Genomic DNA, 13,057 nt, shown 5'->3' with positions numbered 1-13,057 from the left:
GAAAGAAAACTTTATTAAGCTACTACTATAAAAGAAAAAAAAAAGAAAGGAAAAAAAACCCACACACACAAAGATCAAAATGAAAACCTTGCAAAGCATTCCTCCTCCCACCACCCAACTCCAACAAACCACAGTGAGACACAATCTGGACCCCAATCAGGTTTCCACCCTCTAGACAATCAATACTCAGTCCATCGAGGGAACAGGGTCTCTCCTGTGCCGCAGAGCCCCCAAGAAACACAGCTCCACATCCTGTGTTTCCATGTCACACATGGCACCGCCCGGAGAAAAAGTTTTCCATGGTGACCCTTCTCCTTTCCATGCACAGTGCTCTCACCACCAATGCATGGATGGAAAGACTGCTTTTAGGATGTTTCCTTTCAAGGATGCCTTGCCAAGAGTGGAAAAATAAACAGTTCAGTTTTTCATTGTTTGGGACCACAGTCTCCCCCATTTCCCCCTGGGGCTGAGGGTCCAAGAACAGAGATCTTCTTCTCTTCTCCTTCTTTGAGGACAGGGGACACCACCACAAACCCCCTAACTTTTCTCTGTTCACTCCACTTTTGTCTTTTCCCAGCTGAAGCAGGTCTCGGCTCACTGGCATCCTCCTAAAATACAGTCTCTCTTGAAGGAGAAAAATCATTTCAGTCTATGGCCAACAAGGAAAAGTCCACCAAAAAAAACTACTCCTCATCTCCTCCCACCTAGAATTTCTCCCTCTAACATCCCAGGGTCCAAGCTGTCTCTCTTCCTCTCTTTCAACTGAGGAGGAGTGACATTTCACAAAGCTTTCATTTCTCAGGAATGGTTAAAAGTCCTGACTCCCTGGCTGGCTCTCTTCCCAGATTCCGGCTCCCACAGGCAGCTGGGCACCTTGCGCCCCCCCCCACTCTTCTCCTTCCCTGCGCTGAAATTGCTGACAAGCCGCCACTGCCAAAAGACTCTGGGGGGGAACGGAGACATCCCAGATTTCTCCATCCTTCCTTCCATCTGCAGGGGGTTCCAGTCCCTCCACCCTTCTACCTACCTCAGTCAGGCCATGGGCCTTCCCCTCCCCACCCAGCCACGGCCGGGCAGGGGAGAGGCTGCACTGCGGCTGACCGGAACCAAAGAGACCGAGTTCCCCTGGGAATTCTGCTTTAAACCCCTCTGTGTTCTCAGAGGCGTGTCCACTTTCAATTGGTCAATATCCAAATTGACCTCTTCCTTCCGAGAAAATTCTTTTTCCGTGTCAAACCACGACAAACTGCAAATTTCTCTCCCCTTGTTTTAGAAATAGTTTTTGGTTTAGTGACTGCTCTTCAGAAGAACCTCTTCACTGGTTTCAGTAGCCAGCTCATAAACCCAGAAATTAATAAAAGGTTTTGACAGTTTACTAAATTGTCAAGATGTAAGACTTTGGCGCAGAATTCCCATAGAATTTTGGAACTTTTGTAATTGTCTATGATATGGAGTGAAGCTTTATGCTGTACTTAAATCATTGCAACCACTTACAATATACTTCCTATTTTATTCTGGTTTTATCTGTTTACCTGTCATTCCAGCTTCTGGGTATATCATGATCTACAAGAAGTTCCAACAAAGAGTTTGGGTCATTCCTTCCTGTATTTTTATGCTGTTGCTAGTTACTTGGAAATCTTAGCACAGTGTAGTTCAGCTTTACCCTGGCATTCATCTTTACTACATATAGAAAGTAGACTGAAACTGTTTATTTTGAAGGCAAACTTTGGAAATTGAACTTATTTCCAGTTTTATCATTTGTACAAAAGTGCCAATTTTTTTTTAATCGAGCCTATCATGCTTTGAAGGAAATTAATCTATTTTACTTAAAACATCAGTAATTATGCATTAAGTCTGAGGCCAATTTGAAATTTTAATTTTTTTTCCTGTTTATTGCAGTGAAAGCAATAGAGAGAGAAATATGCAATCAAGTTCCATTAATCATGCTCTTCATTAAGTAGAAAAGTGGGCTTCCAGAATTTACCTATGAAAATTAGATGCCTAAGTCCCTTGAAGTTTACAGATCCTTTAAAAGATTCATTAAATAAAAAAAACCCTATTTAAAATTACAATCCAAGTCTCCTTGATTTTTAGCAAAGTATCACCATTGACTTTGGTTTATGTTTTAAGTCATAAAAGCAAGACTACACAAAAGGTTAAGTAAAGAATCCAAAATTTGCCTGTTTTGGCACATGTTGAGTTATTCTTTAGAAGGATGCTGAACTAATGTTCTTGCTGTTGTAAAATAATAAGCAAGAATATATAATAGTATTTGACACGTAAGAGTGCAAATTTAAACAAAAGCAGAGCTCACATATTACTTTTACATTCTACCTGCCAGTCAAGCTGAGACTTTATAAAGAATGGCAAGGCAATTTTCAATCATGTATGTTATATCGTGTAGGTCAAATTATTTTATGTAAATCTCTTTCACTTGGGTGTTTAAATTTCAATAAAAATGTAATGATAAAAAGTGTGGCTTTTATTTCTCCTTCTTTCTCCAATTCATTCTGAGTTTTGGAGAACAAGTGTTTTATTGAGCATGACACCTAAAAGAGGCATTGTTTTAAAGAGGTGTTAAAACAAGAGTCACATATGTTTTGGATAATGGAGGTATTACAGGAGGCTTCCCCACACAACCTTTCTTTCCTGTAAGCTGGGGCTCGTAGAGCTGGTTTCTGTAGGTTAGTTGGAGTTCACTTGAGCTCTTCAGATCACCACATGATGGTAGCTTACCTGATGACTTACAACAGCATGGTGAATTTTCAGTTTCCAGTTGTTATTTTGCGTTTCATTGCTGTTTTCATATGAGAGGTTCCCCGTGTAATGAAGATAAAATGTTCTTAATGATAAATTGTGCCTAAAATTAACAGTAACTTGCTTGTCGCAGCACCTAAAATAAAAAAAGAAAAAAAAGAAAGAAAAAAAAAAAGAAATAAGATTCACTGTTTTCCAAGCTTGCCTAATAATACATGCTTTTCTGGGTCAGAATTCAGTTGCCATGTCAGGCTTTCTCTTTGTAGTGAACAACCTAGGGAAATGGATCCTAAGCTGATCTCCCTTCAATATGTAGATGACTGCATGGCCTCTGAAACACTCAGCCTTTTTGCCTGCCTCATTATTTACTTTTGAAGTAAAGAAGAAAGATGACATGCACCTCTGAGAGCTAGAGTATTTCCTAGCAGCAAGATTCACTTTCATGTGTGATGTGGGTTAGATCCCAAACACATTGGATAATATGACACATACTATGCTATTGTACAAGTTGTGAATAATAAACATTAGAGAAATCCACACAGGGAATACCATGTACTTTTGGGGCAAATTCTGAATTCAGAAACATAACTGCAGCTCAGGGAAGATTTTAAATACCAATCAAATGGAATGCATTTGTGTGTATCTTCAGTTGTGGAACTATTATTCCTTGTAAATAAAAGGAAATAAGCTGGTTTACACCACTAGAGAGTAAATATTTGTGGAGTTTTTTCTCTTCTGTCTGATTGCCCCAGGAATTTTTGGAACAAGTTATTGCCAATGTTAGTACCACAGAGCTAAAGAAATCATAGGCTAGAGTAAGAGGAACAGGGCAAGAATTAATGCTTTTGATTTGAGAAATTATCTGGAGGTTTACATTATTTCCTGTCCTTAACCAAATCTAAAAGAAGAAGAAAGGGGCAATGAAAACAAACTGAGCATAAACGAATCTTTGTTGGGATTAAGTAAACTTTTTTTTTTTATGACGTCTTTGGATTTCAACATTAAAAGAAATTGTTCTGATTATGAAATAAAAAAAGCATTTCTAAGCAGCAACTTAGTACATTTTTTTTCATTTTCCAAACAATTTGGGGCAACATAATGCAATCCATTATTTCCTTCCTGAATTATTTTATCTTTGACAACTGAAATTTTTCAATTAAAATTTGTTTATTTTGCACAGATTCCCAAGTACCACCAGTATGAGTGACTAGCAGCAATGTGCAGGGAAGGGGAAGAAGCAACTTTCAGTTCATTTAATGTTTCAAAATCTGTGGAAATTCTTGGTCAAATGAAAATGGAGACTGAAACCTAATGATTTAAAGATTTCTCTTCTGTTTTTCTTAACCCTTTTTCCTGTTAGAGAAAATATAATGCAGCTTGGTAAATTTTTTTTTTTTCCACAACACGCTATTAATTTCCTGGCACAAGATATTGTCATGCACTAATGTTGTCAATAATATGGCTATATTAGATAACATTGGTGACATTCCAATGTCACAAAATCTGTCTTTCCTCTTTCTAGAAGCTCATGTGTAGTTTTGCCTTGGTCAAGAGAAAAGCTTAACAGCAAACTGTAAATGACTACCCTGAGTTCTGAAGAATAAGGACAACTATTCCCTTGTATTTTGTAGAAGCTTGTCAGGAATTGCACAAGGATACCTGCACATGTAGTACATACTTTTATATTTTTTCATTTACCAACATATTCTATCCAGACAAATTCTCTGGATAATTCTTCCAGCATGCTGTCTTATAGGTGTCAATTCCTTCCACTTCCTCTTACCTGGAAACCCTAGTTGGAAAAATTTTTTCAGTTTTGTTTGTTCCTAAATAGTTGTACCAATAATTCAGCCTCATCCACAGTTATCTCTTCTGTTATCAACTAGGAAAAAAAAAAAAAAAAACAACAAACAGAAAAACAACCACATCTTCTGCTTCCTCAAGTGTTAAGTACATTTTGGTAACTCCCTGTAGGGAAATGTGAGCTGACAGGGAGCATTGGCAGTACTCTTGCTGATGAGAGCGGCTCCTTTTCTTTATATCATACAAACAACAAGCTTTGATTCATCTCTGCACTACCCTTATGTTCTTAAAGAGTATCAGGGACATACTATAAAATCAGTATCAGTCAATGTTACAGAAAGGCTCTGACACTTTCTCTGTGGGACTGCACAGAAAGGATACTACCTTGTCATGTCACCCAAAAATGGAATAACTTCTAAGAACCATATTTTACAAATATTCATTCATCTGTTTATGATCTGAACAACTTTGGTGGCTTTTCCAGAATTGCCTGCTGAGTCTTAGGGTCAACATATGTGTGAGTTCATGTGGGACTGCCTCACGTTAATGAGGCAGAAATCTTCCTGTTAGTTCAGGGCTACATGATCTACTCTGAATGAGCTCAGGATTTGTCATGGAATTTGTAATGGGAATATTGTAAAGAACAGCCATATACATGGCACAAAGCATAGGAAAACACATGTAGTCGATTGCTTTAGCTTTAAAAAATTAGTCTGTTCATATGTAATCTCAAAAACACTGACAAATCCCTCCATGTCAAAAATAGATAATTTCATCTATTAGTAACATGGATAGATGGCAAAATATTTGTATCCTTCTACCCACTTGGCTCATGTCTGTGAAATAAATGTTTTTTAGTAACATTACATTGTGAGAACATGCTGTGATAGACAGCCATATTCTGTGTAACCATCAGTTTTTGTTAGACATATGTAAGACAAGCCTTAGTGAGCTGAGTGAGCAGACCACTGAACACCCATGCTAAAACTGATTACCTGTGTTTTAGGTGAAAATATCAATAATAACCAAAGTGTAAAAGGAATTTAATTTCTTCCTTCCTTGGTTTTCTGGATTTTTTTTCTCTCTCTTTTTTTTTTTTTTTTTCTCAAGTTTAAAATGTCACTGTTTAAAACACTCAACAGGTACAGTAAAAACTAAGCAACAGAATGGAATTTTTTAATGTCAGCTGGACTGCTTTTGGATAATACTTTGGGATTTATCATTCTCGTATGACTGCAACTGCTATTAATGAGAGTGATCCAGAAATATTAAGAGAAAGGCCCTGAGAGCTGGTGATGGAAAGCTCTTTCAATATGTCTATGTACATATCTGTGCAAGCACTAGTGGCATACCAGAGACAGCTTCTTACAGATAGGAGAAATACATAACGCTAATAAATGACAGAAAAGATTGAAATTAAATCGTGCCCTTTTGTATACATAAAATATAGACTTTTTATTTTTAATTTTACCTTTAAAATTTGATGTCAGTAACTGATAATGAAGTACAGTAGTAAATCTTTTTCATTGCCTCAAAGTAGTATTGATTCCCATTAAAAATTACTGATAATTATTGAATGATAGTTAGCAGATTCAAAGTTCGCAACTTTAACATGCTTTGCATGGCAAACAAGCTCATTTGTATTTTTCCACAGAAAAGATTAGTTACTTTGTGGATATAAACAAAACTAGATATTTTTTATTATCTCTTATGCCAGTTGAATAAGAATGAGTTTTGCTACCACAGGCATACACAATACTTGGAATTTAAATACATAAAATTTAGAAGAAAGTAAGATGAAGCAGCAGTCACCCTTGGATTTGTATGGATCTGCCTATAAATGTCTGTTCCTTTGCCATATGATTATTCTGCAAAAAATGTCTTCACTTTTCTAGTTTTTATACATGCAAATTTCAGTTAGCTCACTTCCATTTTTCCTGGAACTGACAATGCAATATGCAACCCTTACCATTGTTAAATCAAAGATGACTGGATAAATTGTTCTGGTGGAACACTCACCAGGCCAAGCATATGAAATGGTTACTTACATTAAGCTATGATTTTACTTTGATGAGAGACCTTAATTTGACTTCTCCCCACTGAGGTTCTGGTATCATAAGAACATATATACAGTCCACATGAAATAGAAGAATCAGACCTACTTCTCAATTTGGCTGAAATCAATCAACCAACAAGGAGAACAACAAAAACAAACAATCACCAAATAAACAAAAACCCCAAATCAAACACAAAAAACCCCCCAAAACCCAATCCAAACAAAGAAAAAAACAAAGAGGCGATCAGACAGGAACTATTTGGTACTGATTTTTAATAAGTTTCTATAAGAGTCAGTGATAAAATATGCAAGCTAGGGTACTTAAACTGGTTATGGTTGGTTGATTAGTTTTGGTTTGCTTAGTTTGGGGTTTTGATCTTTTTTTGTCCATGTAAAGAATTGCAGTCCCTAACTGTGAATTTTAAGTGTCAGATCTGGGGATTCACTGCCATGAACTCTTGCATTAGCTATCAATTTACTTTGGGACATTGAGCTATGTGTGGGACCAGGGTTTTTTTTATTTAAAGAGCAGGTTTTGCATGTACTAGGTGAGAGTGAGTCATCCTTTTCAAACCATTCTGCAATACTACTGTGCCTTTTATCCAGGTGTATTCCGTATTTAAAACAAAGCAAAACAACACTAAAAAAGCAGACCCCCCAAAAGAAGAAAACTATTTTTAAATTATAACAATTAGAAAAGCCATAGCCTATAAACTCAGTTTAAAGCAAGTATTGATTGTAAAAACCAAATGTACAAAAATCACTATTTAATTGAATGGCATTTAGCAAACATTTCATATTACAGATTCAGAAAAATAAGCACCTATGTTCAGCTAAAGATGTTTAAAACTTACTTAATATGTTCAAAATTATCAATAAAGATATGTCGCAAATTATGGGATGAAAGACAGGGGTGAACCTTTCCCTCCACTCAGCATTGTTGATACCCCAAGCGGGAATAGAGAAGATCCCTCATTGACCATCAGGAAGCACTTTCTTACAGTGACCAAGTACTGGCAGAGGTGATTCAGAAAAGCAAATGAATCTTGCACTTTGGTGATATCCAAAAGCTATCTGGACATGTTCCAAGGCACACGCTGAGCATGGAGGTCAGAGTAGTTGACAAGAAGAAGTCCCTTCCAACCTCAGCCAGTCTGTGATTCTGTAAAACAACAATCCAGTCTTCCTTCTGGACTATTTATATATTTGTTCTCATTTTAAGTTAATGCAATACAATACACACACTTTGGGATCTGGCTGTACTATTTCATTTTGCTTCCTGTAAAAAAATCACTACCCCTCAGAAATATTTCTGAGAAGAAACAAATATTCCTCTTATGTTCCCTGCTCTAGAGGACAACTAGTTTGAAACACTTTAAGTTCAGCTTCCAGATTTTCTTAAATACATGGCCTTCACAGCTTATTTGTTCTTCTGACCTCCCTAAATTTTGCTTTCTAACCATTCCATGAATACTGAGATTTGCAGTAATAACCATTCTTAAGTAATGATTGATTCTTATGTAACTATACACTTTACAGATACTGAAATTTTATGTAAAATTTAATTCTGTCTGAAACAGAAAAATGACATTTTGAACTGTGAGTTAACTGTTTTTTTTTTTTTCAGAGCCTCTCAGTTTAATTAGTCTTTAATTACTAGTTAATTATTCTCTAAGTAATCTGGTTTTCATTCACATATTTAATAGCCATTAGTATTTAAGCAAAGATGAGATCTTTGTACATGAATTTGAAAGAGAGATATTAAAGCAACTTACACAGAGTAATGTTGAACTCAGCATAATTTAAAATGAATTTTTTAATATGCAATATTTCCTTTAAATAAGTTTTTCAGTCTGATTCTTCTGGCGCTGATAAATAGCCTCTGTAAGTCATAATTTAAACATCATGGTTTACTTATTGCTTGTGTGATTTTTTTTTTGGCCTCTGTGTTCATCTCCTCTCTTCATGCCAGCACTAACAGGGCTTCAGAGGATGTGCAGATCTACACTGGGATAACAGCATCAATCAGATGTCACGTCTCAGCACTTCAGCCACCCAAAATCAGCAATACTGTCCCTAAAGCACAACTGGATGAACATTTTCCAATTCTGTTTTGTTTATCTACTCCTTCCTGGACCCCTGCAACTTCTTTCTTCTGAAATAATAAAGATGAGACAATGACTGGGGCAGATCCGGGACATGATGGAAAACATCTTCTAAGTGCTCTGGTGGTGACTTACTCACAGCTCAGAGCCTGGTAGAGCTGCAAGATTTGAGGTTAGGAAAATAAGTGTCAGACTACTATGGGAATAGTGAGTTTTTCAGTTCAGAAATTTTTTTTTTCCTGGTGAGAATATCTAGTCATACCCACCAGGCAATTTCCAGCTGAAAGACTACCCTAGATTTGGCAACTAGCTTGATGTTTTCTGTGATCTGCCTGAAAACACAGATTATTGCCTGAAAACATGATAGATAAGATGTGTTAGATCAGACTTTGAGGTAAATAAATTTGTCAAAATTTATGTGGGAGACACTGCCTTACACTGTGCAAGATATTTCAAATAAAGGATGTTTCCTTCATTCCTTCTCCCTTTCATTGTCTTAAGTATTTTAGAATAATCTAAAGAAAGCTTTGGAGTAGCAAGGACATTTCTATTTAGGATCTCTGCAGACATTGCCTCCTCATTCAAAGGAGAGGAAAATTTAAGTGTCAGAAACTTTTGTCAGTAGGGCTTGTCTGTCAATCTTTCCTTTTCTGAAGAATTTAAAATTCTCTAGAAGATAGATTTCTAGACAAATCAATAGTAACTTTACATCCTGAGACAAAAAAGTAATAAACTGTCCACATAGTAACTTAAAAAGAATTAAACCTCAACTACAACTTGTAGACTGTTTATGAAACTATGTAAGAAATAAATTGCTCAGCAAAGAAGAGGGGAAGTTTCTAAATAAGACCTGATGTCAGAAATATTGAAATCTTTGTGGTTTAGAAGGTAAGGAGAGAAAGATGCTCTTTCAGTTCCCTGACAGAACTGATCCCCATAAAAAAATTATTTGCATCTTCTGATAGGATGTAGAAAAAGTCGTGGTCATAGATATGCACTCATATATGAGGTGAGCAGACCATAGGAATAAACAGTCCCTCCAATGGGCACTCACACCCAATTTTACCTTATTCTCTTTAATCATTGTCCTGCTTCAATGTGTAAGAAAAGAGAAAGAGTTTGCTTTCTATTGAAGAGACAAAGATGTGGAGAAGGTATCTGAGAACAAATATTTGTAGATATATGTGTCTGCCAGGGTCTAAAATGCTTCTGACCAAGGCCTGGAACCTCTAAAAATGTCTGAGAGACATTTTGAGTTCCCACAGATATAGATAGGCATCTTATTTTTGCTTCACTTTCTCATCACATAGGATGCTAGGATGTGTATATAGAAATTAATTTCAGTTTTCAACAGGAGAAACACAACATGGTAATCTTATCAGTATATTAGATCATGAATAAAGACAGGTATTTCTCATGGAAAGGGAGCAAAAAAGACAATAAAAAATAACAGATGTGAATTTTTTTTGTCTGCAGAGACAGGTTGCTGCAAACCAAAACAAATCTCTGAACAGACATCACTACTTCTAACTACAAGTGTCTGGAATCATGGAGAGCTTGCATCCTCAACATGGGAGGAGGTGAGATATCTGATTCCATAAGTGGCTTTTTTGGTCTGAAGGAGAGAGGTTAACATGTAAGAACAGCATAACTGGTCCTTGGGAATACATCTTTATTCAAATGTAAATCCTATGGCAATTATAAATTGAAATCAGTGAGGTTACAGTGGTTACAGCTGAGGGAAGAAATTAGATATTAGCTCAGAGTTTCTATCTGTTAGGACAATGATGAAATGGTTCTACTATAGCTCGTTATTCAATAGTGTTTAAGAATTCTGTGCATATATTTTCCTTGGCTAAACTTAACATACCAAAATAATTTTGCTCTGTTTTTTATGAATGTTGATTTAATATAGTGCATTTTCTTTGACACCAGATTTTCAATAAACTTCAATTCAACCCTGGGAATACCAAATGTATTGAAAGAATTAGCATATCTATTTGAAATAGTGTTGTGCAGAAGGAAAAACCCAAAATATTTGATTTTCAATAAAACTTCTGGTAAAATTTGAACTTCTATAAACTGATCCCTGGCTTTTTGAAAATAAGAGGAACCAATTTAAAAATGTGAAATTAGAGCTTGAACTGGAGGAGGAGGAGTGAACCAGCAGGAAAATACTGCTCATTGTAATATATGTTATCAACAGACTTCCATAAATAGAATCCAAATATCTAAAATTAAATTTATTATGTACATTGGGACTAAAAAGAGTCATTGGTTTATTCTGGGCATTGGTGTACACTAGTCAGAGATGTGCTTTAGATCTCTTATTCTCATTGTTGACTGCAGATTTAATGTAACTGTTATCCAGGGCCCAGTACTTTCAAATGAGATTTAGTATTCCTTCTCCATTAGATTGCTATAGATGAGGAAACATAAATTTTAACAAGAATATTTTGTGTGTGTGAAAATAATAAAAAAACAACCTGTTACCATTTAGAAAGCCCTGTTGCAAGAGTCTTACAGGAGTTCTATAACTGTAAAAGACTGATCCTGCCTATGGAGTTGCTGAACCTTAATCATCACACCTTCTGAGCCAGCTGCCCAACAAATAAAGTAAACATAAATATAATATTCTTCCATTTCTCTTATGTCAAAATAATCTTCTGGACATAATTTTGAATCCAGGTGTGGGAGGAAATACTGAGAAATATTGAATGACATAATATATGAGGTTTGCTTTTGTTTTTTGTATGATTTATTTTTTTTTAATACAGTAGAGTAAGCATACATCATAGATATTTGATTTTTGAATCTAAACAGAAGCAACCAAGAATATTCTGTTTCATGTTTTATCTGCTATGCCAAAATTCTCAGTTCTGACTTTTTTTTCAGAGAGTCTATGATAGCATAAAATGTTTATTATCATGACTTGCCTGGCTGCAAGGCAGGACCAGGATATCTAGCCTGTGGAAAAAAAAAACAAAACACCAAAACACCAGAGTGAGGTACAAGGCAGTTTCTTGGCTTTATTCACTGTCTTTATGTTGGACAATAGATATAAGTGACCATAATAATTGCAAAGAGCTACTCATGGTAAAAGATGTCAGCCAAGGCTACCAATCCTACTGGGATGATAACTACAATTAAAAAAAATCTAAGGTTTCTTTGTTTGAGACTGATTTAAAACACTTTAAAATATTGTTTATTTGTTCATTTTATTCTTTAGTGTAGGTGCTTAAGTAATGCCTTAGATCAGGGCCTGGATGTTTATCACCTAGGGCAAGCCCATCAGGGTCAATAACTAACTTTCAAAAGTGCGTGATCTTGAAAATTTGTTCTCTGACCATAGCTGTTCTTGTGAATGGAAATTATGTTTGGCATGGGGTAAATCAAATGGGAATCTCATTGTAGCTGTTCCAGAACTGTAATCCTGACTTGGTTACTGGCACTGTGTTTGGCCTTGTCTATCTCCCAGCTCTGTGCCTCATTTTTCCTGCCTGTAAGGTCTGGAGGACAATGATTGACTCTGAGACCTAATGAGCAGTTTGTATAGTACAGACTAGATGTGAAGTGCAACAGTTACTGGAGTGACTGCCTAAGAACTGTTTTAAAGAGAAGCTTAGTGAAATCAAGAGAGCTTTTTCCCCATATATTCATCTGTACTTGTTTCTCTAGATCTAAAAGGGATTAACAGCTATTCCAAGGTTAATTGGCCTCCATGCATCTCTTCTCTCGAGCCTGGAAGGGATATGCTGCCTGTAAATCCAAACTCCCTGATGAATTTTAGCAACTAATATGCTAAGTGAATCAGCTGTTTTTTATTAGTTTTTCAAGCAGTCTGATGGATCTTAGTCATCTAGAAGGGCCCAAATCAAATGACAGCTGCTCTTGCATGTTTTCTCTGCAGATGTCATTTTAATTACTAACATCAGTGTTACATGTACCTCCTACAAGCTAATACTGTAATTCTTCAGGTGCAGATTTTCGAGCATTTCAGATACTCTATAAGCTTAACTACTTGTGTGGAAGATTAAAAATAATAATGAAGCACGTCCTATAAATCAGAATGTCATTCTTCAAACTTGTTGGAGGATGGCAATACTTCTGTCTGTTTGTCAGACAAGAACAGCTGTTATCAATTACTTTGAGTTCATTTTAAAAGACCATCCAAAACAGTGCAGTATTCATTGATTGTATTATTTTAGCAATCATAATGTCCTTATAAAAGATTTCAATAATAAAAAATATGGCAATGGAGAAAATAAATGGATTCAAGGGAAGTTAGACTTCTGACTGCTTTTAAATAGCTGAACCCTAGTCTCATCTTTTAGTG

Source organism: Lonchura striata, chromosome 3 (genome assembly GCF_046129695.1).
Source record: "Lonchura striata isolate bLonStr1 chromosome 3, bLonStr1.mat, whole genome shotgun sequence".
In the NCBI taxonomy this organism is placed as follows: Eukaryota; Metazoa; Chordata; class Aves; order Passeriformes; family Estrildidae; genus Lonchura; species Lonchura striata.
This window is presented reverse-complemented; position numbering follows the sequence as displayed.